Genomic DNA, 23379 nt, shown 5'->3' with positions numbered 1-23379 from the left:
CCTAAAAGGCTAGTGGCTTAAGGAGATCCCCATGGGAAATTGGCCTTAGTAGGCTTGGAGTGAGCTCGGGAAGGCTTGCTTGTTGAAGTCCCTTGGAGAACAAGAGAACCAAAGGTTTGGGCCAATGGCCATGGAAAGGGGGGCTGAAATGGGCTCGTAGCTCGGGCACTTGGGGACAATTACAGGCAGAATAGGGCAGGCGGGGTGAGGCCAGGTAGCAGGGCGGCATCCCCAGGCAGGCACGGCATGGAAAGCAAAAATGCGGGAGAAGGGTCCCCTGCCAACCTGATGGGGTTAAAAGTTGAGGCTCAGCGTGCTTTTGAGATCCACCCACGAGGCACCAAAGTGTCAAGCCCACGATCCAGCATACGCCACGGCTTAATGCCAAGTTGAGCTAGCCAACAAACCCTTTTGGTTTTTCTTGATACGGGTCCGGAATTTAGGAATGATATTTTGAAGTCGGCACAGATTCACACACAAAACACACACACACACACACACACACACACATATTTCAAGCAAAAATTGGGGATGGTGTAGAGGGAACACCCGGCTCATATTGCAGAAGTTGAAGACTCAACAGAGAGCTTGTGTTGAGCACTTCAAGATGAGGTGAGTAGTGTTAGGTAATTGCAAAGGCAGAGAAATTAATTGGAGATGCATAATTTGCAAAAAAAAAACACACACACACTAAGTGCAATGCTAAATACAAATGCAATAATCTACTTGATTAACCACTAAGATTTATTAGTGAGAGTAGTGGCTCATAGGAATCAAACCCATGAGCTTGCTCACAACTAATTAGCGAGTGATTATTAGAGGTGAGGAAGATAAGTAGCGGTAGATTAAGGATCTAAACGATGATAAGTAAGTGCTAATTGAATAATTATAAAAGCATGGCAAAAAACCCTAGCTAGCATACAATGAGCTTTGATACCACTTGTAGGGAATGGGATCGTGCTAGCTAGGATGGATGAAAGAGAAACATAGTGCAAGTGTGTGAGTGTGTGAGTGTGTGTGTAAGCAAGATTATCACTCAATTGATTTAGGTTACAAGATAGAATTAGCTTGGACTCGTAAACACAATCTTGAGTATTGACTTAGCTTAGCATAGGCTCACCATAGACAAGCATGTAGTGCAAACTTGAACTGTGTTGTTTTTCATGAAAGTGAGCTTTAAGTAGCTCTACAGCTTGACTCCATTACATGTGGGATAATTCCTCCTCTTCCTTCCTTCACTCAGACTTCAGGAAAAAACCCACACATTCCTCATCTTGAGACGGAAGAGGAAGTGGAGACAAGCGAAAGTAGAAAATCTTATCAATCAAGGTATGACAAGTTTGATCTCTTTCAAGTTCATAGAGATATTGTGCATGTGTGTGGGAGGTGCTATCAAACCAAGATATGGATGGTCAAGTTCCTTTGAAGTGTGTAAGCAGTCAAAGAGTACGGTTTGCAGAGGAGGTCAAAGTGGTAGAGCCTAAAGAAATTCCTGATCTTGAGATTGAAGAGGAAGTGGAGACAAGCAAAAGTAGCTCTTTGGATGCATATGCAAGCTGGGAAAGCGAATCCTCTTAGTCAAGGTATGACGAGTTTGATCTCTTGCAAGTTCATACAGATATTGTGCATGTGTGTGAAGAGCAATATGGGATGCAAGCTGTGATTGTTGATAGAGAGCAGCTGGAGGAGCCTATATCTACCAGTGATAGTATGCAGAGTCTTTCCAAGAGGGACAAAGTAGCCTTGCCTATTGATGGCTCGAACAATGAGTTAGTGGTTCCCTTCCTCATTGTGGAATCTATCACCATCATCGTGTACTATGATTATTTATAATCCTTGAGTAGGCCGTCTTCAATACAGATGCATTTGCATCCTCAAGCATCTTTGTAAACTAGGGCTCCATGTGCATTTATTCTCTCTAGGAAGATTGTTGTGTATCTTGGTGTGGTCGAAGGGGTTTGGGAGGTGCTACTAGCTATATCCCCTTGCTATTGGAAACCTCCTAGCTGCTAGTTATCCATACAATGGTATGACTTGTTAAAATAGGTGTCAATATCACTACCTTCCTCTATGATTGGTACTAAGGGATCTAACCTAGATTGATTTATGCTCTCTTCTATTGAGACTAGACTCCCTTGGTCAGTCGCTACTCTACCGTCTCTAAAAAAGTATCTACCTGACCTCAAATACATGAAATAAGACAAACATACTCTTGCAAAAATCCCAATCTTTTACTTTTGAGGTTTGCTAGCTCCTTTGTGCAGCCTTTTCTCTTAGGTAACCTGGATACCTATGTGCACAAGATCAAGCACTTTTCCCCTTGGCCCTTTGAGTCATTAGTTCCATTTTCTGTCCGAAATTTTCACTAATTCAAAAAATTGCAAAAGTTTTGAAATTTAGGTAAAAAATTTGACAAATTAAGTCCTAACTTTAACAAGGTCTGCCACAGTGATTTTGAAGTCTGTTCTAGCTCAGCCAAGGAACAACACCTCTTGGGTCAAGTTGGAAAGTTTTAGTAGAGCATCATTGGAGAGTTAATCAAACTAAGATGTAGAATTTCTAGAACCCTTGAAAGATGGCTTATAGAATGGTATGGTCAAATTCTCAATCTTGACCAAATAGCAATTTAACCACAGTAGCTGCCACTCAGGATCAATTTGATCCTAGTAACTTTATGTTGGTTGGTCTCTATCTGGTGAGTCTTTTAACACTCTGTATGAAGTGTTTTAACACTTTTTGATGCCTTTCTGGTCAATGATCAAAAAAATTCTTTTGACATTTGGTTTTTGGGTGATTATAGGGGCCTTTACTGGTCCAAATGAGTCATGGAAGGTATATCTAGGATCCTTGCATTGCTAGGAATCAAGTGGTGCCAACTTGGTCCAAAATTGGCACAGGTGGTAGCAATTGTTGTAGCTACCATTGATGTGATTTTGAGTTTTGACACTTCTTGTAGCTTTCCTTTCACTTGTAAAGTGTTTTTCACCTATGGGTGTCATGAAGTTTTGGAGTTTGACCTATCAAAAGGCACCTTGTTTTCCTGATTTTTGTCCACTTAGGCAATTTTGGTTAGTTCTAGCCAATGTTTAAACTTTTTTGACCTGTGGAAAGTGGATTTGGCAAGTACAAGGCTTGGGATCCTGCCGGTATGCTCTAGAGATGAAAATATGGCAGATGAAAACAATTGTGATAGCTACCACTGATACATGTTTCCTATCCCCAGTGACTTCTTCTAGGTTCCTTACCTCTGGGGCTTCCCAATGACACCTTGTATCACTCAAAATGACCACTTTTTGACCTCTGCCCAAATTTTTAAGTCCAACTTAGCCAATTACTGGAGAATCTGCTCTAACCCACAGTTAATGACTCAAAAAACAACCAAAATTTCCACATATGTCTCCCTAAAGTATATGCAAGTGCACAAAAAAGAATTCCTCAATTCGCACATCCCATTCTCAAGTTATGCATTCCTCAATTTGTGCGTCCCATTCTCAAGTTATGCACCCTTCTTGCCTATTTAGTCTCTTTACTATCAAAAGTTGCAATATATTCAAAATCAACTTTGGCTAGTCTAAGCAACACCAAAACTTATTTTAACATAACTACTATTCTACATCTAACCTCAACAACAAAGTAACAAAATATAAAATAAAATGAAGTGATATTGGGGTAATTGAAAGCTGAATTTTTGAATCTACTCCCAATTCACCAAAACCACCTACAAAACAAAAATTACCACAAGACTCAAAGCATGGACTCAATGCACGATGCACTAAAACCAACAACTAAGGTCATCCTAATCTATAAGGAAACCAAAAGAGAATGTATGGCGCTTTGGTCTACTTAAGAAATCAACAAGCCTCAATGACTCTCCTACCTAAAGACAAATGTAATGAATTGTAACACTTAAGCACTGGTTGAAGAAGAACCTCACCTCCGTGACCTCCTCTGCTAGTGTAAGTCCGACATCCCAACCAAGGGTGCCAATGTTGGGGGGAACGCCACGATCGGACGAAGTAGCCTAGTGAGAACTCAAACCACCATAAATATGTCAATCCAAGGACGTAGCCAACTTGACCAGTGCATGGAAACGTCAAATGGAAAGCCCTAAGTGACAATGCACTGAGGAGAGATGGGTCACTCTCAGTCCAAGAAGCAACTAGAAAGAAAAATTCCTAAGTCTCCCATGCGGTTTATCTTTCTCTCTTGGTCGTAGAGGTGTCAAATGAACTCGAAATGACATGAAACTTGAGATTAGGGGTCTCTAGGCTATAGGCAATAGGTCTCCAACAACAAAACCTGCAAAAGTCACCGGCGGGTAGGTGAGCAACCACAATTGTTGCCTCCTCTTACCTTTGCCAAAAATGATGAATGAGGGCTTGCTTGGCTCCTCCTAACTACTATTTTCCTATGTCCCTGCTTTCTTTCACATAAAACATGATTAACAACTCAAATCAAGCTAATAAACACTCTAGATAGCCTAGAGCTGAAACCGCTCATTGCGTCGAGCTCGTGTGCACACACACACACACACACACACACACACACACAAACATAGCACATTGAGCATGTACATGATGCCAAGATTCTAAGAAAGAAACACAAGATATTTCATTAGCAATGCTTAATCGTACAATGATTAGTGAGTGCACAAGTGTCAGCGTACTCTTCACTATCAAATCCTTAATAATTACAACTTTTGATTTATATACCCAAGGTTTAAAAATTGGGTATTTGGCAAGAAAGGGATAATTATCTCAAAAAATGTGGTGGACTAGGATATCAAGTCTCTCATTAAGTAAAAAACTATTTGGAGATAATCAATTTTTTTCGGGTTCAAGAATTACAATGCCGGCTTTGGCAAAACATAAATGATTAAGTGCATGAATTTTTGTAGACCCGTCCAAACTGGGGTGATTGAGTCCCTTGCTTCAACAGTCTGGCTTAGAGGAAAGAAGAGTAGGACTTCAATGCATTTCTTGTGCTTGTGGGACTTCACCCGTCAATAGCCTTTTTGGGAGGCACTTCACATAAGGGAAAGTTTTATGTAGACTCATTGGCCATGCTACATCTGTCACAACTAGTTGATCTTGGCTCCTACCTCCATCACATGCCATGCCACCACTATAGCCATGCTTCTCTGCAACCTTAAACTATCCCACCATCTTCTATCCTTACACTACACCATCGCCCATCTACCAAGCCTCCTCACTTTAGGCTACTCGTGTCTGCAAATAGGGAGCATTCAATTCAGCAACAACACCTCACAGGCATGCAACTTGGCATCCACTAACCCATGCCACTGAGATCCTAACAAAACCATGCCATTTATTAAAGGCTTGACTCAATGCAATTCACCATCCACTGGACCACACCACTCAAATCTTAACACAACCATGTCATTTGTTGAAGGCTTGACTCGATGACTTGTACACCATCATCACCACTCGATCACCTTGCACACCCATGACATCACAACTTGTCCCACCAATCGGTTCTCTTGTCATTGGATGATCATCGCCACATTGCCTTCCTCTGCCCATTACAGTTTTGCATTTTGCTACTTCATTGGAGCCCACATTGTCTACTACTCTCGTCACACCTGCAAATGCCATTCTTTGGCTTATGGGGGATAATTATTTTTGTTAACCTTAGGCTGCCACAACTCATTAATTCCTTGGCTTTGTATCATTTTCAATTTCATGAACATAACATAAGGCTCTCTTTATTAGAGTTATTTTTGAAGGCCCGATGTCCAAGGCATCAAAGGAGCATCTAAATACCTCAATCATTCAAGCACTAAAGGAAGTGTTTTGAAGATCGTTAAACATTAAAGGCAATATTTGAAGAGCATCAAGCATGAAATCCAAAACAATTTGGAGTTTTTGAACTACACTTCTAAAGTATAAAAAAAACTTCATGGCTCCAATCGGCTTCATTTATATTTTTGGATATTGCTATAATGCATGTATTTATAACTTGAGTCATCAAAGCTTAGTGACATCATTTATGCTATGTATGTCATATGCAGATTGTGAAATTGAGAGGGGTTATAGACGCTGCCAATATCTATTGGTAAGACCACCCCACAATGAAAGCACCAATATCTTTAATCATATATCCAAAATATGCTTCTATGATGAGTATGCACCTAATACGGATCAAACCATGTGCACCCCATATGTGTACCAAAATATCCAAAATATTCTTCTATGATGAGTATGCACCTAATATGGATCAAACCATGTGCATATTGTACCATCATTAGAATCCTCTACATTGAAAAATCAAGGAAATTAATGCATAGAAGATGAGGCCCCTAAGGAAGTTCCCTAAAGAAAGTGATGACGTGCAACTAAAAGTGTTTAGACACTTCTTCAGACCATACAGTTTGGAGGTAAGACCTACTATATTTTGCATTAGCTTTGAAATTTATGAGCCCTAATGTTACCTGATGTAGGGCTTACATCTATTTCTAGCTTTGACACTCTTTAGTTGTGCTAACAACATATATTCACATCATCTTTGGCATCACATTCACTCAATGTCATCCTCGACATCAATAGCCTTCCTTGGCATATCATCGACATAAACCTATGGATCTCTTACACACATTGAGTGATTTTTGGAGTGGGAGTATACTTTTTGGCTCTCCTTGAGGTCTCTCAAGAGATCGAGTTCCCAAGCACACTATTGAGCAATGGAGTATTGATATCAACATCACAAATGGGCTTTGTTGGATTTTTTGCCATGGATTTTATTTTGATTAAGGTGGAGTTTTTTGCAGCGACATTGAAGGTGGATCTTTACACTCGCAAGGATACTATTTGTACATCACTTGCACTCAGTTTGTCAACTTCTATAGCCACAAGGATTATAGGTTGCTAGATACAGGTTTTGCATCAATTTTGGGTTATGATGGGAGGTTTATGCTTGATTGATTCATTTCTTGTTTAACAACTACAATGCTATTGAAATCTTTTGAGAGCAATACCCTCATTGGAATTTGCACACCACTTGCATTACTTTTGGACTTTGCCTACTCTATATTGCATGGAGCCATTTTTTGGCAATTTTTTGGCCATTTGTAAGACTCAAACCAAAAGAGCCCTTTTTGAGAATGTGAATAGTGTCTTGTGTCTACTAATTACTCTTAGGAGACCCTATGTGAGGTCTTTTTGAGTTGAGATATCCTCAAATATTGAGATACCTTCAGTGATACAAGTTGCTAGAGTTTCCCATTTCAGTATCATTTCCATTGATCAAGTATCTATGGGGTATTTTTCTTGACAATGTGTATGGTAGTTGTTTGTCACATATTCTTGAAATTTTATGCCTTGTTTTACTCTATCGAGTTGATTTAAGGATTTTATGCATCGTTTGGGTTGAGTTTTAACTCCTTGTATAAAGGAGACTCCTCTATATTTTTCCCACAAGTCTACTATGCAATTTATGACACTTTGGGCACCGTTTGGTTCCACCAATATTTCACTAGATTTTCTTGCCATAGTTTTTGTTAAGTATGGAGCCTGATTTACCTTGTAATCTTCTGTGGTAAAAGCGCACATTTGTAAGGCCCCCATTATGAGGAGAAGCCATCGTGCGGCGTGAAGGAAAATCACTCGCCAAAAACCAAAATTTTCACGAACAAAAATTAGGGGCAACTTTAGGGGCCTCGGGAGCGGAAGCCCCCGAGACTTTTTTTTTCCCCTCGCCGGAATATTATGGCCGGACGGCGGCCGGAAAGTGGTCGAAAAACAATCGGTCGGTTGGCCGGTGGCCGGTAGTCAATGGCCGGTGGGGTCGGTGGCCGAATTCAAAAGCGGACTTGTCTTCTCAAGGGCGGCCACACATGGGCTGATTGAAGGGTCCGATTTGGACTTATCTACATAAGGGCGGCTACACATGGCTGCCTCTCATGAGAGAGGGCAGCCCTTTTGGCCTATAAAAGGAGGCCATTTCTACACACATTTCATAGTGTGAAGTTGATGCAACAAGGTGAGTGTGAGGTGGTGAGAGTGAAGCAAGGCGGGATCTCCTTAAGGGTATAATCCCTTTGTAAACTACTTCTTGTTTTGAAGTACTAAAGCCATTGAGTGGCTGCTTTCCCGTGGACGTAACCCATATTGGGTGAACCACGTATATCGTGTGTACTCTCTCTCTCTCTCTCTCTCTCTCTCTCTCTCTCTACTCTATAATCTTGTGTATATAAATCTATCTGTCTCCATTAAGTAATCTACTCAAATATCTATTTAGCTACGTCATATTTCCTAACAGTTTTTGGCATTCTTGACATAGTGCTCAAGTCTTGCAAATATGGTATCCTCTTCTAAGAAGGACATTCACAATATAAGAAATTGCGATGGCACAAAATTCTCTATGTGGAAAAAGAAAATCCAAGATGTGTTAACCCAAAAGGTTAAAATCAGAGCCATTTTTTGATCATGCAAGAAGAGATGGCTATACAAAATGTAGTGGAAGATTCTAGATACAAAAGCCATGTTTACTATTCTCTAGAGGTTATATGTGAAATTTTGTGTGCTACCATTGCCACAATAAAGGACATTTAAATTAAGATTGTTGTGCATGGCAAAGAGACAAGAAAAAGTGTCAAGACAGCACGAGGGAGCTCAATGTGTTAGAGTCTCTTCAGATTGCAAATGTGCTTGAGGTCCAAAATTCCTTAGATGTTTAATTCTTTATAGAAGATATTAGTCCAAATTATCTTATAGAACAATATTCTAGCTTTAATCAAAATTAGATCATAGATTCTATTGCCAGCTTCCATGTGACATCTTGTAGAGAATGGTTTTCTACATATGCACACATTTGACACCTTGTACAAAAAGATTCTCTACGTATGCACACACTCATGGTAAAGTGAAATAAGGGATTCTGATGAGCTTGACATACATTGTGTTGGAGACATCATGCTAGTTATGCATCATGGTATGAAATTCATAGTCAAGAATGTCAGACGTGTCCCCAAGTTAGCGAAGATTTTGATATCTACTCATCACCTTGACCACTTGGGTTACACTAACACCTTTGGGAATGGTTCATGGGAAATCTTAGGAAGGGAAATCTTATGATTCTCAAAGGTCAGAAGCATAGAATGCTTTATTCTATGTTTCTCTTATCTGTAAAATAGGATTGTATATCCATAGCTGAGCTGCCATGTACTGAGTTGTGGCATAGCTGACTAGGAGATATGAGCCAAAAGGCAATGAAATATTAGATATTTTTGGTTACTTTCTTGCATTAAGTCATTCCAATTTTTCTATGTGTGGGCATTGAATCTACGGTAAACAAATTGAGAACACCTCATTGCCATTGAATAGGAAACGTTTGTAGCCACTATAGCTTATCCATAGAAACATTTTTAGTCCTATGCTAACCAAGTATCTAGGGGGGAGCTAGATATTTTGTAACTTTCATAGATGATTCCACTAGGAAGCTGCGGGTTTATGCTTTGCATCATGAAGATTGGTGATTGTGGAGAATATGTCTCCAAGGATTTTGGCAAGAGAGGTATTACAAGGTATTTTATTGCATCTTACATACCCAATCAAAATGGAATTGAAAAAGGTATGAATTGAATGATACAAGAGAAAGTCATAGCCATGCTTTCTATCATGAATCTGACCCAAGGTTTTTGGATAGAGGTGGTGCATATCATCAACAAGTCACTTAGTACACCATTGAATTATTAAATTTTAGAGGAGTTGATTTGGCAATAAGCCACATTATTATTGTTTTTGTGTCTTTGGATGCAAGGCATATAGCCATGTTCCCAAAGACATTCAAAAACAAATACACCCAAAGTCAGATAAGTACATTTCCTTTGGTTATGGTGCAGATACAAAGATGGGATATTTTCTACAGCACTCAAAATCTTGTAAAGTCATTCACAATTCACATGTTATCTTCAACAAATCAAAGATGCACAAATAAACCTATCAAAGAGGTTGAGTACAAAAAATTCATGTTGGAGGAAATTGCCTCACGATCTGTGAAAACTCAAAAGACTAGTGATGTATCTTCTTCTAGCAATGTTTCAATTGACAAGGTAGATATTAGTAGTTTGGCCTTGAGATGATCTACTAGATCCTTACATCCACCTAAGAGATTCCAACAAAGGTTGGACTATGTTATGCTGATAGAGTATAATGAACAATCTTGTTATAAAAAATCCATGCAAATGGATGACAAGGTCAAGTGGGAATAGGCCATGCAATTTGAATACAAAGTGACATTTAACAATGAGACATGGGATTTGGTTCTATTTCTAGAAGGCAAGCACACCTTACCTTGCAAAGAGATTTACAAGAAGAAGGCTACATATGATGATCCCAAGCCTAAGTACAAGGCTAGATTGGTAGCTAAGGGATTCAAGGAGTATAAGGGAGTTGATTTTGACAAAATCTTATCACCCGTGGTCAGGATTAATACGTTATGCATAGTGCTTGGCCTATTAGCCATTGAGGACATGAAGCTTGTCCAAATCAATGTGAATATAGCCTTTCTTCAAGAAAACCTTGAAGAGGATGTTACATGAAGCAACCTAAAGGTTTTGAAAATCTGAGAAGGGAGGAGCTTGTACATTTTGAACTCAAGAGAGCACTTTGTGGCTTAAGCTAGGGTTCTAGACAGTGATATCAAAATTTTGATTCCTTTATGTGGTCCCTAGGATTTAAAATGAGTCAAGAGGATCATATACACAAAAGCTCAATGATGGTTCTTTGCTCATTCTTATTTTATATGTAGGTGACATGCTAGTTTCAAAAAATCCCACTGAGGAGATTTCCAAATTGAAGCAAATGTCAAGAAAAAACTTTGCTATGATAGATCTAGGTGAAGCAAATAATTTTATTGATCTATGTATCGAGAAAGATAGGAAAAAGGGATTTCTTGAGTTGTCCCAATAATCCTATATTTGCAAGCTCTTGCAAAGTTTTAATATGTTAGTATTTTAGTGGGTCGCGATGATGGACATTTGTAGCAAAGCTATCTGGAACTAAAATAATATGTTAGTGCTCATGGAAGTGACTCAAATGGGGCACAAAGACTCTCAAGAAGTGAACCTAGCAAGCAACCACATCAACACAACAAGAAAATCATCACTTTGATTTGAAAACCTGCCTATGTCCTATCTCGTTGCTCTAGGTCATCATGCCATTTTTTCGACTAAACAAACTCAAATCATCAAGAAACTTTAAGGGAAGCTATATTAGGTTGAAGGATACATGTCTACAAAGTCTAGTGACAAGGTACCAAAATATTGATCCATCATGGTCTTGATAAAAGAAACTACAACAGATTAGTCTAGATAGATTTCCCTAAGGTCTGTTTTTGAGAATGGAATTGTGCTAGCTAGGGTGGATGAAAGAGAAACATAGTGCAAGTGTGTGTGTGTGTGTGTGTGTGTGTGTGTGTGTGTGTGTGTGTGTGTGTGTGTGTGTGTGTGTGTGTGTGTGTGTGTGTGTGTGTGTGTGTAAGCAAGATTATCACTCAAGTGAATTAGGTTCCAAGTTAGAATTATCTTGGACTCATAAACACGATCTTGAGTATTGACTTAGCTTAGCACACACTCACCATAGACAAGCATGTAGTGCAAAATAGATTTGTGTTTATTCATTCATGAAATGAGCTTTAAGTAGCTCTATAGCCTTGCTCCACAGCAGCAGGTGGGATAATTCCACTCTTCTCTCCTTGACTCACACTTTACAATCCTCCCCTTGAGGTTTGGACTATGACAAAATACTGAAGATGCAATATCCACACAAGATGATAAGTTGGTATCCACACAAGATGGCAATATCCACACAAGCTGACAAAATCCACACACGATGATAATATCCACATAGGAAAATAAAAGTCCTCCCCTACAAGTAGAGAGGCTGCATCTTCAAAGTACGTCTTCATAAGACAAAGTTGTTCTCGCCTTCATCTTTTTCTTCATCTACTACCATGTGAGTTGATTCTTTGTTAGGTACCTTTGTAGCTTCTATTGTTGCATCTACTACTGTTGCTTTCTCCTTTGTTATTGCCTCCATTTGAGTAGCATAGAGAAGAAGGGTGTCCCTTCTTGCCACATTCGTTGCAAGGATTGTTTGTGTAGCATTCTTTTGCTACATGTCCTATCCTTCCACATTCATAACACTTTCTTCCAGTTGATGATGTTGATGGTGAATATCTTCCCCTCGAGGAGTCTTTTTGCTTTCTTTCTTCTCCGTGGATTGAGTTGATGACATCTTGGAAAGGTGGAGCGGGTTCTTTTTCATCAAGGATTGTGACTAATTGGTCATAAGAAGGTGAAAGTGCACTTAATAGTACGGCCACTTTGTCATCTTCTGGTACTTCGACCTAGATGTAAGTGAGCTGCGTGACAATTTTCTTAAGCCTATTTACTAGGCTAGCAATGTCCTCCCATTCAGCCATAATGATCTTGTAAAGTTGTCTTTTGAGACTAACTTTACTTCTTTTGACCCTGGATCCAAAATTACTTTTTCGGACACGCCAGGCTTCGTGTGCATGCTTATGTTTGTCTATGAAATGCACATAGTTGTCATGCAAGGAGGTGATGATGATTCCTAATGCTTGTTCATCTTTGGCAAAATTATGTGCACTTGCTATGAGTGTAGATGCCCTAGTGTGCACTCCATCGGGTTTGGCTTGTTTCTCTAAGGCGGAGCTGATGACAGACCACATACATTTTTTCATTAGGTAACCCCTTAACTTTGTTTTCCATGTGTGAAATCCCTCCCTGTTATACTTCTCAATTCCCTTTTCCCCCATTGTGCTAATAGAGGGGTCTTAGCTTAGGAGACTCTCCTAGCCAGTTTCTACCTCTTTACACGGGCACAAATTCCCCTTCAGAGATGATAGAAAATTTATTTGCAAGTTATTGTGCTTGGATCCAACACTTTTTGAAGTTTTTAGTTGCGAGAGAGAGAGAGAGAGAGAGAGAGAGAGAGAGAGAGAGAGAGAGAGAGAGAGAGAGAGAGAGAGAGAGAGAGAGAGAGAGAATAGTACCTTTATTAAGCCCCTCTTCACCAGAGTGAAGCTCCTCTTCACAGATAAGAGAAATGACCCTTTGGTGTGATGCTCGATGCTTTGCTTATTGAAACTCTTGGAATTTTCCACTTTTGTTGATTCCTTTGAAGTTTGAGAGAACCTCTTGAATAGTTTTGGTTCTTTTACTTTCAATGCTTATTGAGCTTGAGAGAGCATTCCCTTATGGATTAAGGTATAGCATTAGGCAGGTGTAAGCCCTCAGGGCTTGAGGTATTGCCAATGTTTAGTGGGAATGGGCTTGGAGCTTGATACCTGCAGGATCAAGGGCCAACCTGGATTGGACAACGAGGCAAGATGGGTAAGCCGGGCAGGCCGAACAAGGCCTCAGGCAGTCGGCTAGGTGAGGATAGAATGGGCAAACTCGAGAGCAGGGCGTCGGATAGCGGACAGCCTTTAGGCAAATTGCGGACGGACGGAAGGGGAAGGCAGCACTATTAACAAGGCCGCCAAATGGTGTGGGTAGGGCAAGGCAATCGGTTGCGCGAAGAGCGCAGGAAAAAGGAGCACCGATCGGAGGGTGTAGAACCACAATCAATCAAAAACTGGCAGGTAAGACCCGACGAGATGCTCCAAAAGAGCTTTGGGCTCCTTTTCATGTCCGCCCAATGGCACCCAAGTTTGGAATGGTGTGTTTGGCCCCTCAAAAGGGGTTGACCCTCATTAATGGGGGGTTCCCACCATGTCTTTTTTTCCAAGTCAAGAAAAAAGTAACATGCAATAAGTTGATGAGCATTTAATTCAAAAATCCACCCACACACACAAGATTTTGAGCAAAGGTCTTGCACAAATAGAGATTAGCAATGCAAAAATTGCAAGATTGATTCTTCAATTTATCTCTCAATGATGATCAAATAGAGCGCTTAAGGGTGACTCACGAAGCTCTTGATGGTGCCTTCTTCCACACATAAACAATGTTACAAGATGAGGCTTTAGATGATGTTAATTATAACCACAAAGTATTCTTTCACTCACTAAAAAAAAAGTGCCTAATTGCGTTTTTTTTAAAAACGCTTATGCTCCCAAATCAGGCTTGACCTAGCTATGGAAGGTAGTGGTTCAATGGAATTTCACCATGAACTTGCCTACACATAGCCTAATCATGAATTGATTAGAGAGTAGATAAACCTAATGGAGATGCTAATCACACTAATCCTTAGCTAACATACCATGGCTTCATTACCACTTGTTGAGAATGGGATCATGCTAGCTAGGGTGGATGAAAGAGAAACATTGTGCAAATGTGTGGGTGTGTGGGTGTGTGTAAGCAAGATTATCACTCAAGTGAATTAGATTCCAAGATAGAGTTAGCTTGGACTCGTAAACACAATCTTGAGTATTGACTTAGCTTATCATAGGCTCACCATAGACAAGCATGTAGTGCAAAATAGAGTTGTGTTTATTCATTCATGAAATGAGCTTTAAGTAGCTCTACAGCCTTGCTCCACAGCATGTGGGATAATTTCACTCTTCTCTCCTTGACTCACACTTTAGGACAAAGCTCACACTTTACAAGGTCTAATAACACACTCCTATGGTCAAATGTCAAGAAACAATTATTTAAGCACTCGAATCTACACATAAGACTCATAGATGCATAATCATGAACCAGAACAATACTTGAAATGCTTATACCCCATTGAAAGAGCAAGAGACAAGGAACCCAATTCACTTCATGGAGTCCATTTGGATTATCAAATCATGAGAAAATTGAGTTACAAGGTACAATTGAGCAACCGCTTATAGTTGCATGTATACAATCTCTTCAAAACTCAAGATAATGTTTCAACTTTTGTGTTCAAATTAAAACTATTGAGATTTATACCTAGGGCTTTTCAAATGGCCAACAATCAACTCACATGGCTTTTGGCTCATGACAAAATATTACAACTCGGTGTATAAAGCAATCGGCTCAAAATTACATGGACTCTTCTACAAAGCTTTTTGAAAAAATAGGATAGATTACATCAATATTTGGGCCTTCAACAAGGTGTGGTCCACTAGGGGAGCACCCACCAACTGCATTGACCAAACACTCCCCCCTTCCTAGCAGTTGCACATCCTTGTGCAAGCCTGCAGGACTGCTCTATTGGGGTAAAGGTGCTACACCTTTACTCAAGACCGGACGTCCGGTGTCCTGACCAATCACCCACTGTGTAGACACACTTCCTTATTCTTTCTATACATAAGAATAAGGAGCACCTCACTCATACACTGAGTTACTTCGAGAGGTTGATCCACCCACATGGTCTCGTGCTCTTCCCCTTCCCCACATGCATTGTACATGCATGCACTCATGCATTTATGCACACACACACACTCACAAGTGCTATAAAAGCTATCGTGGTGAACGGCACGTGCAATGGCTCCCAGCGAGACAGAAGCGACAGAGCTCAGTTATGGCGGCTTGAGTTTAACTGCGGTGGATATGGCGAGACGGCGTTAGATCTCAGCTTAGGCATGTACATTCATCTTGTATAGAGCTTGTGCAACAAGCCATTGCTGAATTTTGCAGAGAAAGAGCAGGAACAAGAAGTGTTGCAGCTCGATTTTGCTGTTTTTGGCTCCTGAAATAATGTTTTTTTGCATGTCTCCGTCACACGGAGATATGCAACTCCGTCACACAGAGTTGGATGAATATGATCTAGGAGTGTAGGTTGGGGTTTTGGCCCATTTCAGACATAATGGTGATGTCTATTTTTTGAAATTTTGATCAGAATTACAACAAGTGAAACAACAACAAGTTTATGCTTCGTTTTTGGGCCGAAAACGGATGTTTTTGGCATATTTCTCACACCCGGACTCGAATATATGTGATCCAGGAGGCATGTTCCAAATGTGCTGGTTGTATCAAAATTTTGAAATTCTGAGTGCTGAATTTTTTTGCAGCAGCCTATCAACAATCTCGACACATTGAGGTTTTGTAGTTTGATTCCTACATTGTAGAGAGCAATGCCGTTTGCATCTTTGGCTATGTATGGAAAAGTGTGGTGCTATTTGAGAGAGAATTCACCTTGTTTTTTCATATGAAAGTGATGCTTTGGGATCTGATTTTCAGATCTTTACACATTCGGATACGGTTTTATGCGCATTGTTGGACTATGTGGGGCATTCCAAAGAGCTTTTTTAGCACATTTTTGTGCAGTTTCATGCTATATCCATTCTGTGGATACCACTTGAGCTAGCGGTAGCTCGCAAGTAATAGATTTACAAGTTTACAATATTTTTGGATAGGTACACGTCCATAGAGCCACTCGGTCAAGAGTGAGCTATTTTGCCAGGCTTTTGGCAGTGCTATGTATGTCACTTTGTGAATCTGTTTACTAAGACACTTAGTGTCTGTCATTATCAGATTTGGTGAGATTTTTTGAGTTTTTGCTCAGTTTTTAGAAAAAACTATGCCGGATTTTCTCATATTCTCTCCATGGTTTATACGTATCCGCAATTTGCTCTCTGATGGTTTAGTGGTGGTCGAGCTAGACTCCCACTTGAACAATGATCAAGTGTTTACTCTCACTTTTACAGATTTTGACAAGTTTTGTCAGTTTGAACACAATATGTGTTCTTGTATTTACTCTTGCAAGAGTGAGGATTGTGTATGCTTGTGTGGCTACAGACAGGTAGTCACAAGTTTCACAGGTTTTTGTAGATATTTGCAAGCAGTTTCTCTTGTGAGATGCGTTTTGAGCTAGTTTGCTCTCTACTTGCGTATATGGTTATGCGCTTTACGCTCGATTGAGTAGTTTGTCCCAGGTTTTTTGCTTGCATAGTTTGCAGATTGTTGAGTTGGTTTTATGCACATGTGAGCGTCCTTTTTAATGCATTTGTTCATGCTTTTGAGCATTGTGTAGTGGTCGAGTTACCTCCCAGTTTTGTTGAAATTTTGGCATTCACTTATGGTAGCAGATATGTGTGACAGTGAGAGACAGCGGTCTTGTTCTTGTTGATATGTATGATGTTGGAATTGTGGTCACACATGGCACATTAGGCACTGTTATTTTAGGCGTATGAGATAGTAGCGGAGATCTATGCATGGTGCACATGAGGTTTTGAGACATGCTAGAGCAGTGGCTTCATATGCTAGTGACGGTGATGTCACATTTTCCTTTTGCATTCATCTTGATTACATGTCTTTGAGCAGTGAACTTGTAAGGTTCTAAAGTAAAAAGCAAGGTCATTTCCACGTTCTAGTAGGTCAGATGGACATTTGGTTCAGTTTTGAAAAAATTTGCTATTTTTAGCTTTTCCATGCTTTTTATGCTTTTTTGGAAAAAGCAAGTCCGGATCCTTAACATACGAGTTCTGGGGAAGCTACGGTTCAATTTTGTAAAAAAATTACTATTCGAGCGCTTTTCACGCTATTTTTAGCTTTTCATGATTTTTAGTGCTTTTTAGTGAAAAGGGAGTCCGCTTTCTTATTTCGTAGGCAAGGGGAACCCGCGGTTCAATTTTAGAAAATTGTGCTTTTTTAAACGCTATTTTTAACTTTTCTTGCTTTTCATTGTTTTTAAAAAGCAACGTGCTTTTTAGGAGGACCTAAACATAAAAATATTATTTTTAGCCTCCGTCGGATTTAAAAATGACCACCTAAAGAAAAACAGGATTAAACAATATTTTTATGAAAAATATTTTTAAAAAAGCAGTATCGTAAATATGTCGGGGTAGTTCGAGACATAACCGTGTGGCATAGTCTAGTCACGGCTTCATTAGTTGCTCGGTTATTGTTCAATTAGTCAGTTTCACTATAAACATTGATTGGTAATTGGGAGAGTTGAATGTCAAAAAGCACGCCATGATTTTAGAAAAGTCCCAAAAGCTGTGCATCTATTTCTAGCTGCAAAAGTAGCGCTAGTTCTTGGCTTGCGGCTCACTCCAGCTTTATCTAGTGCCTATAAAATCACCTGCAAGCCTCAGTTTTTAGTGTCGTCAGTTGCGTCTACTACCGCAAGGCAATACGTAACTATTATACGGAGTAGTGCAAGCTCTTCATCACCATCTCCATAAGCTCTTCTCTCTCGTTTACGAAAAGAAGAAGAAGAATAGTCTCTCTCTACTTGATTACTATCTCCTCTTTCCTTTCATGATGATGTACACGCTCTCCGAAGGCTCTCGTGGTAAAAACCTCTACGTAGCTATCATCATCGCTCTCTTGCAGCAAAGCAAGAAGCTTTCGACAGCCCCTAATCAATTCTAAAGCACAGTGAGAAGCTCTAAACTCCATGGCCATCATCTCTCTCTCTCTCTCTCTCTCTCTCTCTCTCTCTCTCTCTCTCTCTCTCTCTCTCTCTCTCTCTCTCATTCTATGTCGTTTTTCAGAGTAGATACCCTATCGATGGTTATTTTTTTGTATACAAGTGTATGTATGGATTTGTCGAGTACGTATAAAGTTTTTCCATTATTATTTCATCATGTTTAACATGTTGATTTATGCACACGATGTGTTTATGATCACATGCGTGCATAAAAAGCGTTTTTCGTTTAAACTCATGTAAGCGGTAGGAACATTGTTTTAGTCATAACTCACAAACCGTTATGAATCAGCCCGAACCTTTTGATCCAGAGATAAAACACATCATTTGGAAAATTTTCTCTCTTGGGTGTCATATAAAAATCACGCACGAGTTAAGAGATATGGTCAAAAAACAGCTTGCTGCCCACTACACTGTCAAAATTTTGAACCCCAAGCTCCTTGGAGAACTACTCTATAGATTCCCTGGATGGGCAAACCCACTTAACCAACTGAAAATATTGATTAAACTTGATGATAAATTTATTTAGGTCTCCGTTATCACCTTCGGTATGCGAGTTATTAATTGTTCCATAACCGGGTTTACCTAAGCGTGTAGGAGTTCTACCAAGGGAGAGTACCATATGATGTCGTGAGTTAAGGGAGTTGTTTATATATGATTTATGATTTATTTTGTGAGTTTATTTCAAGTATTATATGCCCATTCAACCCGAACTGCACAGGCAGATTTGAATAAAGTGTCTTTTTTTTGTGTTACGGTTTGTTGCATGAGTATCATATGGGCAAAGTGATGTGATGAATTGTTAGTCTATATTATGGATCTGAGCTTGATGCATTGGTTTGAGGTTAAACACTTTCATTTTCATGTTATGTATGCTCCTGGAAATGGTAAAAATTGTATTTCATATATATGTGAAGTTATGGTTTATGGTTAACCTAAGGGTCGGAGCTGTTTTGCATCATGTTTATGGTCATGGAATGATAACATATGATGTATGGAACCTTATGGATAGATGTGGGTGACTCATGTGCATGGTTATGATTGCTTTCCACCTTTCTATGTCCAAACTAGCTATATGTGCTAGACGGGTGAAGTGCAAATATGATGCATCAATTTTGCATGATTGGATGTTTTTAAAATTAGATTTTCATATCATGTTTAGTTACTGGTTGGAATTATTTTATGCATAAAAGATTCATGTCTTAAGGGCCATGTATGTGGTCTCAGATTGACTGCAGTGGATATGTCAAACTCCAAGTGTGGGAGTTGGTTCAGTGTGAATATGATTTATGGTTAAGGGCTCAGATTCCTCATGGATTATGGATGTGATTTTTAATGGTGGAATCGGTGTGGCTCTTGGTTTTTTTTTTGGATATGGTTACGCTATCGAAATTGTTGCATCCATGTTATGTTCTAAAGTGGTTATGCCGGATTGCGTTTACCTCACCCAAGTTGGGTGGAGAGCTTACCGGTGTGATATGGTTGGATTATGGTTTACGATTTTGGGATTGAATTATGAAGTGATTTGGATGATTTACGGTAGGCGTGTAAGGGTAGAGACCCAGTACAGTCTACCTGTTTGGAAAAACTTATTTGTGCATACAAAAGATGCTATTGTCACTGGACTCATGTGTTATGTTTCTCATAGAAGTGTCACTACAAGACTAGGATCACCTACATCGCTTAGCCTTAGGTAAAAGGGTCATTTATCTAGGGCTTTGCTGGATCGGGGGTGTTGTCTAGGTCTTCTTTTTTTGGTAGGCTCATCTACATGGTTAGTGCGTCGGGGGTTGAACGACCTACATGGCTAACGCATCGAGGATCATGCCTTGGCTTTGCCTAAACACCCAATGTTGGGCATCGAAGAGGCGTGGTGCCTAAACTGATATGGTTGGTGTTGACACCCTACCACTAAACAACATTGCTTATGCATGTTGTCATCCACATACTACGTATTCTAGTATCCCATACCACTAGAATAAGTAGTATATGTCATACCCTGATGAATCAGGATATCATTTGTCTCACTCATCATCGATTTCATAAATGTCAAGTCCAATCACATAAAGCCTCATGACAAAAAATCATCATATACCAAACCCCAATCCAATTTCAATTCCACAATATAAGTCCAAATCCAAATCACTTTCATTATGTACCCGAGTAACAAAATCATACCAGTTACAGTGGTGGACAACCACTGCAGCATGATTTTGTGATCGGTGTTGCCTAAATCAACGAATCTACACTAATAAGATGTGCTACCTAAATCAGTAAATCTGCACTAATGCTGCCTAAATCGATGAATTTGCACTAATGCTCTCATATCACTGCTACATATGGCGGCATGGAGAGCCCTGCAAAGCACTAAAAATAATATACTGCAAGCCATAAGATCAAAAAATATACATACCTGGCACATCCACAAGCACGTAATTAAAGCTTTATGTGAACAGAGAGATAGAGAGCGAGAGAGAGAGTATACGAGCATGTGCAGATGCACCTCCTAGAGAAGAGTGCTACACCATCATGGAGAGAGAGGAGAGGGAGGAGGAGAGAAGAATAACGCAGACACTAGGTGCAATCTTCCCTCGTGCAAGAGTGACCATTTCCATCTTGCACGTGTTTGATTTATAGATTTCTTGAATGGTCAAAGTGAGTACAAACTGGTCGGTCGGTCATAAATGGCCAAAGCTCATAAAAAAGCACTTGAATAATAGAATGTACAATATATATATCCGTTCCATGGCAGTCTTTTCCACCTGTCAGCTACAATAAATAGTAGAATATTAATTCCATAACAATCATTCTCTCGTGTCTTTGAGGACTCTATCTCATCCTCCATTATATTCTCTCTCTCTCTCTCTCTCTCTCTCTCTCTCTCTCTCTTCCCGCAATACGGTGTACACATAAATTCACCCTCCACAATGTTATTCTTTTCTTGAGTATGTTTTCACTCATAACACCCATTCAGGGGTAGCACTAGTCGCTAGGTGCCTCTAGATACAGTGTGGCTCATGGTCTCAACTGCATTCTAAGTTGGGTACTAAGAACTCCTTCCCTATGCAAATGCTTCTGCAACTCTGATGTATATTGCAAATTATATAAAGCTGTAATTTGTATATTTTGTGCATAGACCCCTCGCGAGGGGCTTAAGGTTAAGGGTATAGCCTAAAGCCTGATACTAGTCGGGCTAGTTATGACATTTGGGAAAGCATACTATATTCGCAATGCATCTATGAGTGACATTGATTGGTGGTACCTGCTTGACTTTTCTTCTTGAGTGAAAGTATGTGGTTTGAGTTATGTTAAAGTGGTTGAAGTTTTCAACAACGGCATTGAGATTTCTTTGAATGTTTGTTTTGTAGTAACAAATGGCTCCTAGGTGACGTTTGAATGCTTTAGCAAGGAAAATAAGATTTTGGCCATAGTGTTCAACAATGTGGAAACACGGTTATCAAGGGATGCAAGGGAACTCTTTTACTTAAAAATTGGAACCAAAGTCTTTTCCATGCCGGGGAGTACAACTTGTTGAAAGAGTGTTGACCGTAGTTACATTACCGGTCACCAAGAACCCTTCCCTCAATTCTTTATTTACATTGATGATAGTCCAAGAGACTGGTTTGCCAACGTATACTATTTCAACTCATAATGTGGTTAGGTCTAAAAGATATTCTACTACTTGGCAATGCACTCCCAAATGCTAAGGATTGCCAAAATTGTCAAGGAATTTGAAGCTCTTGCAGTTGTCATAGGGAAAGAAAAACTAGAAGACATCTATAGACCACGTTGTCGCATGGGAGGTCTAAAAGAATACCAAGTCATGAGAGTTAAAAGAATATTTAGAGAGTTGGCTCCAAAACACCAGTAACATTGTATTGGAATCATAAAAAACAAAATTTTGATGAATAAAAAGGACATAGACTCAGTTTTGGTTCACATGTGTACTAAGTCTTCTCTCTCCTTGTCTTGTTTTTCAATGGGTCTTCTTAATTGTCTAGATGAACTTGTGAGTGATGTTGCATGAAAAATATTTTTCAACTATGCGGTTGGATTCAATATTTATTGGGGAGTTGAAGTGGTTTGAGTGTAAGATCCCCAATTTTTGGGTCTCTTTTAAAAATAAGAAAAATAGCTTTCTATATCTATTTTGTCAAATTTTGATTTCAAATGCTTGATTGACAGACTGGAAGGTTCTAAAGTAAAAAGCAAAGCCGTTTCCATGTTCCATTAGGTTAGATGGACGTTTGGTTTAGTTTTGAAAAATCCGCTACTTTTAGCTTTTCCATGCTTTTATGTCCTTTTTCCTTAATCTACGTGTTCCGAAGAAGCTATGGTTCAATTTCATAAAAATCTGCTTTTCGAGTGTTTTTCACGCTATTTTTAGCTTTTCATGAGTTTTAGTGCTTTTTAGTGAAAAGCGAATCTGCTTTCTTATTCCAGTGGACAAAGAAAACTCCTCGTTCAATTTTAGAAAGTTTAGATTGTTTTTCTTTTTGCGCTACTTTTAGCTTTTTCGTGATTTTGAAAAGCAACGTGCTTTTTATGATGACCTAAACATAAAATTATTAATTTTAATCTTCGTCGGATTTAAAAATGATCACCCATAGCAAAAACAGGACCAAATGAGATTTTTACGGGAATTATTTTTATAAAAAGCGGTACCATAAATACGCAAGGACAGTACAGGAAAGTCATAATTATGTCGGGACATCACAGTGCGGCATAGTCTCTAGCTAAGGTTCCATTAGTTGGACGGATAATGTTCAATTGGCCAATTTTACTATAAAAATTGAATGGTAAGTAGGATATTTGACCACCAAAAGCAAAGGCACATTTTTAGAAAAGTCCCAAAAAGCATGGAGCTATTCCTAGCTGTGAAACTAGCGCTACCTGTAGCTTGGAGCACACTCCGGGCAGTTAAGGAAGCTATAAATTGACATAGACACCTTAGTTTTCAAGCCGTCTGTTGCATCTACTACCACAAGGCTATACGTACCTATTATACAGAGTGGTGCAAGCTCTTCATCACCATCTCCATAAGCTCTTCTCTCTT

Source organism: Adiantum capillus-veneris, chromosome 16 (assembly GCF_014529385.1).
Source record: "Adiantum capillus-veneris isolate H3 chromosome 16, ASM1452938v2, whole genome shotgun sequence".
Lineage (NCBI taxonomy): Eukaryota > Viridiplantae > Streptophyta > Polypodiopsida > Polypodiales > Pteridaceae > Adiantum > Adiantum capillus-veneris.
Note: the sequence above shows the minus strand (reverse complement) of the source record.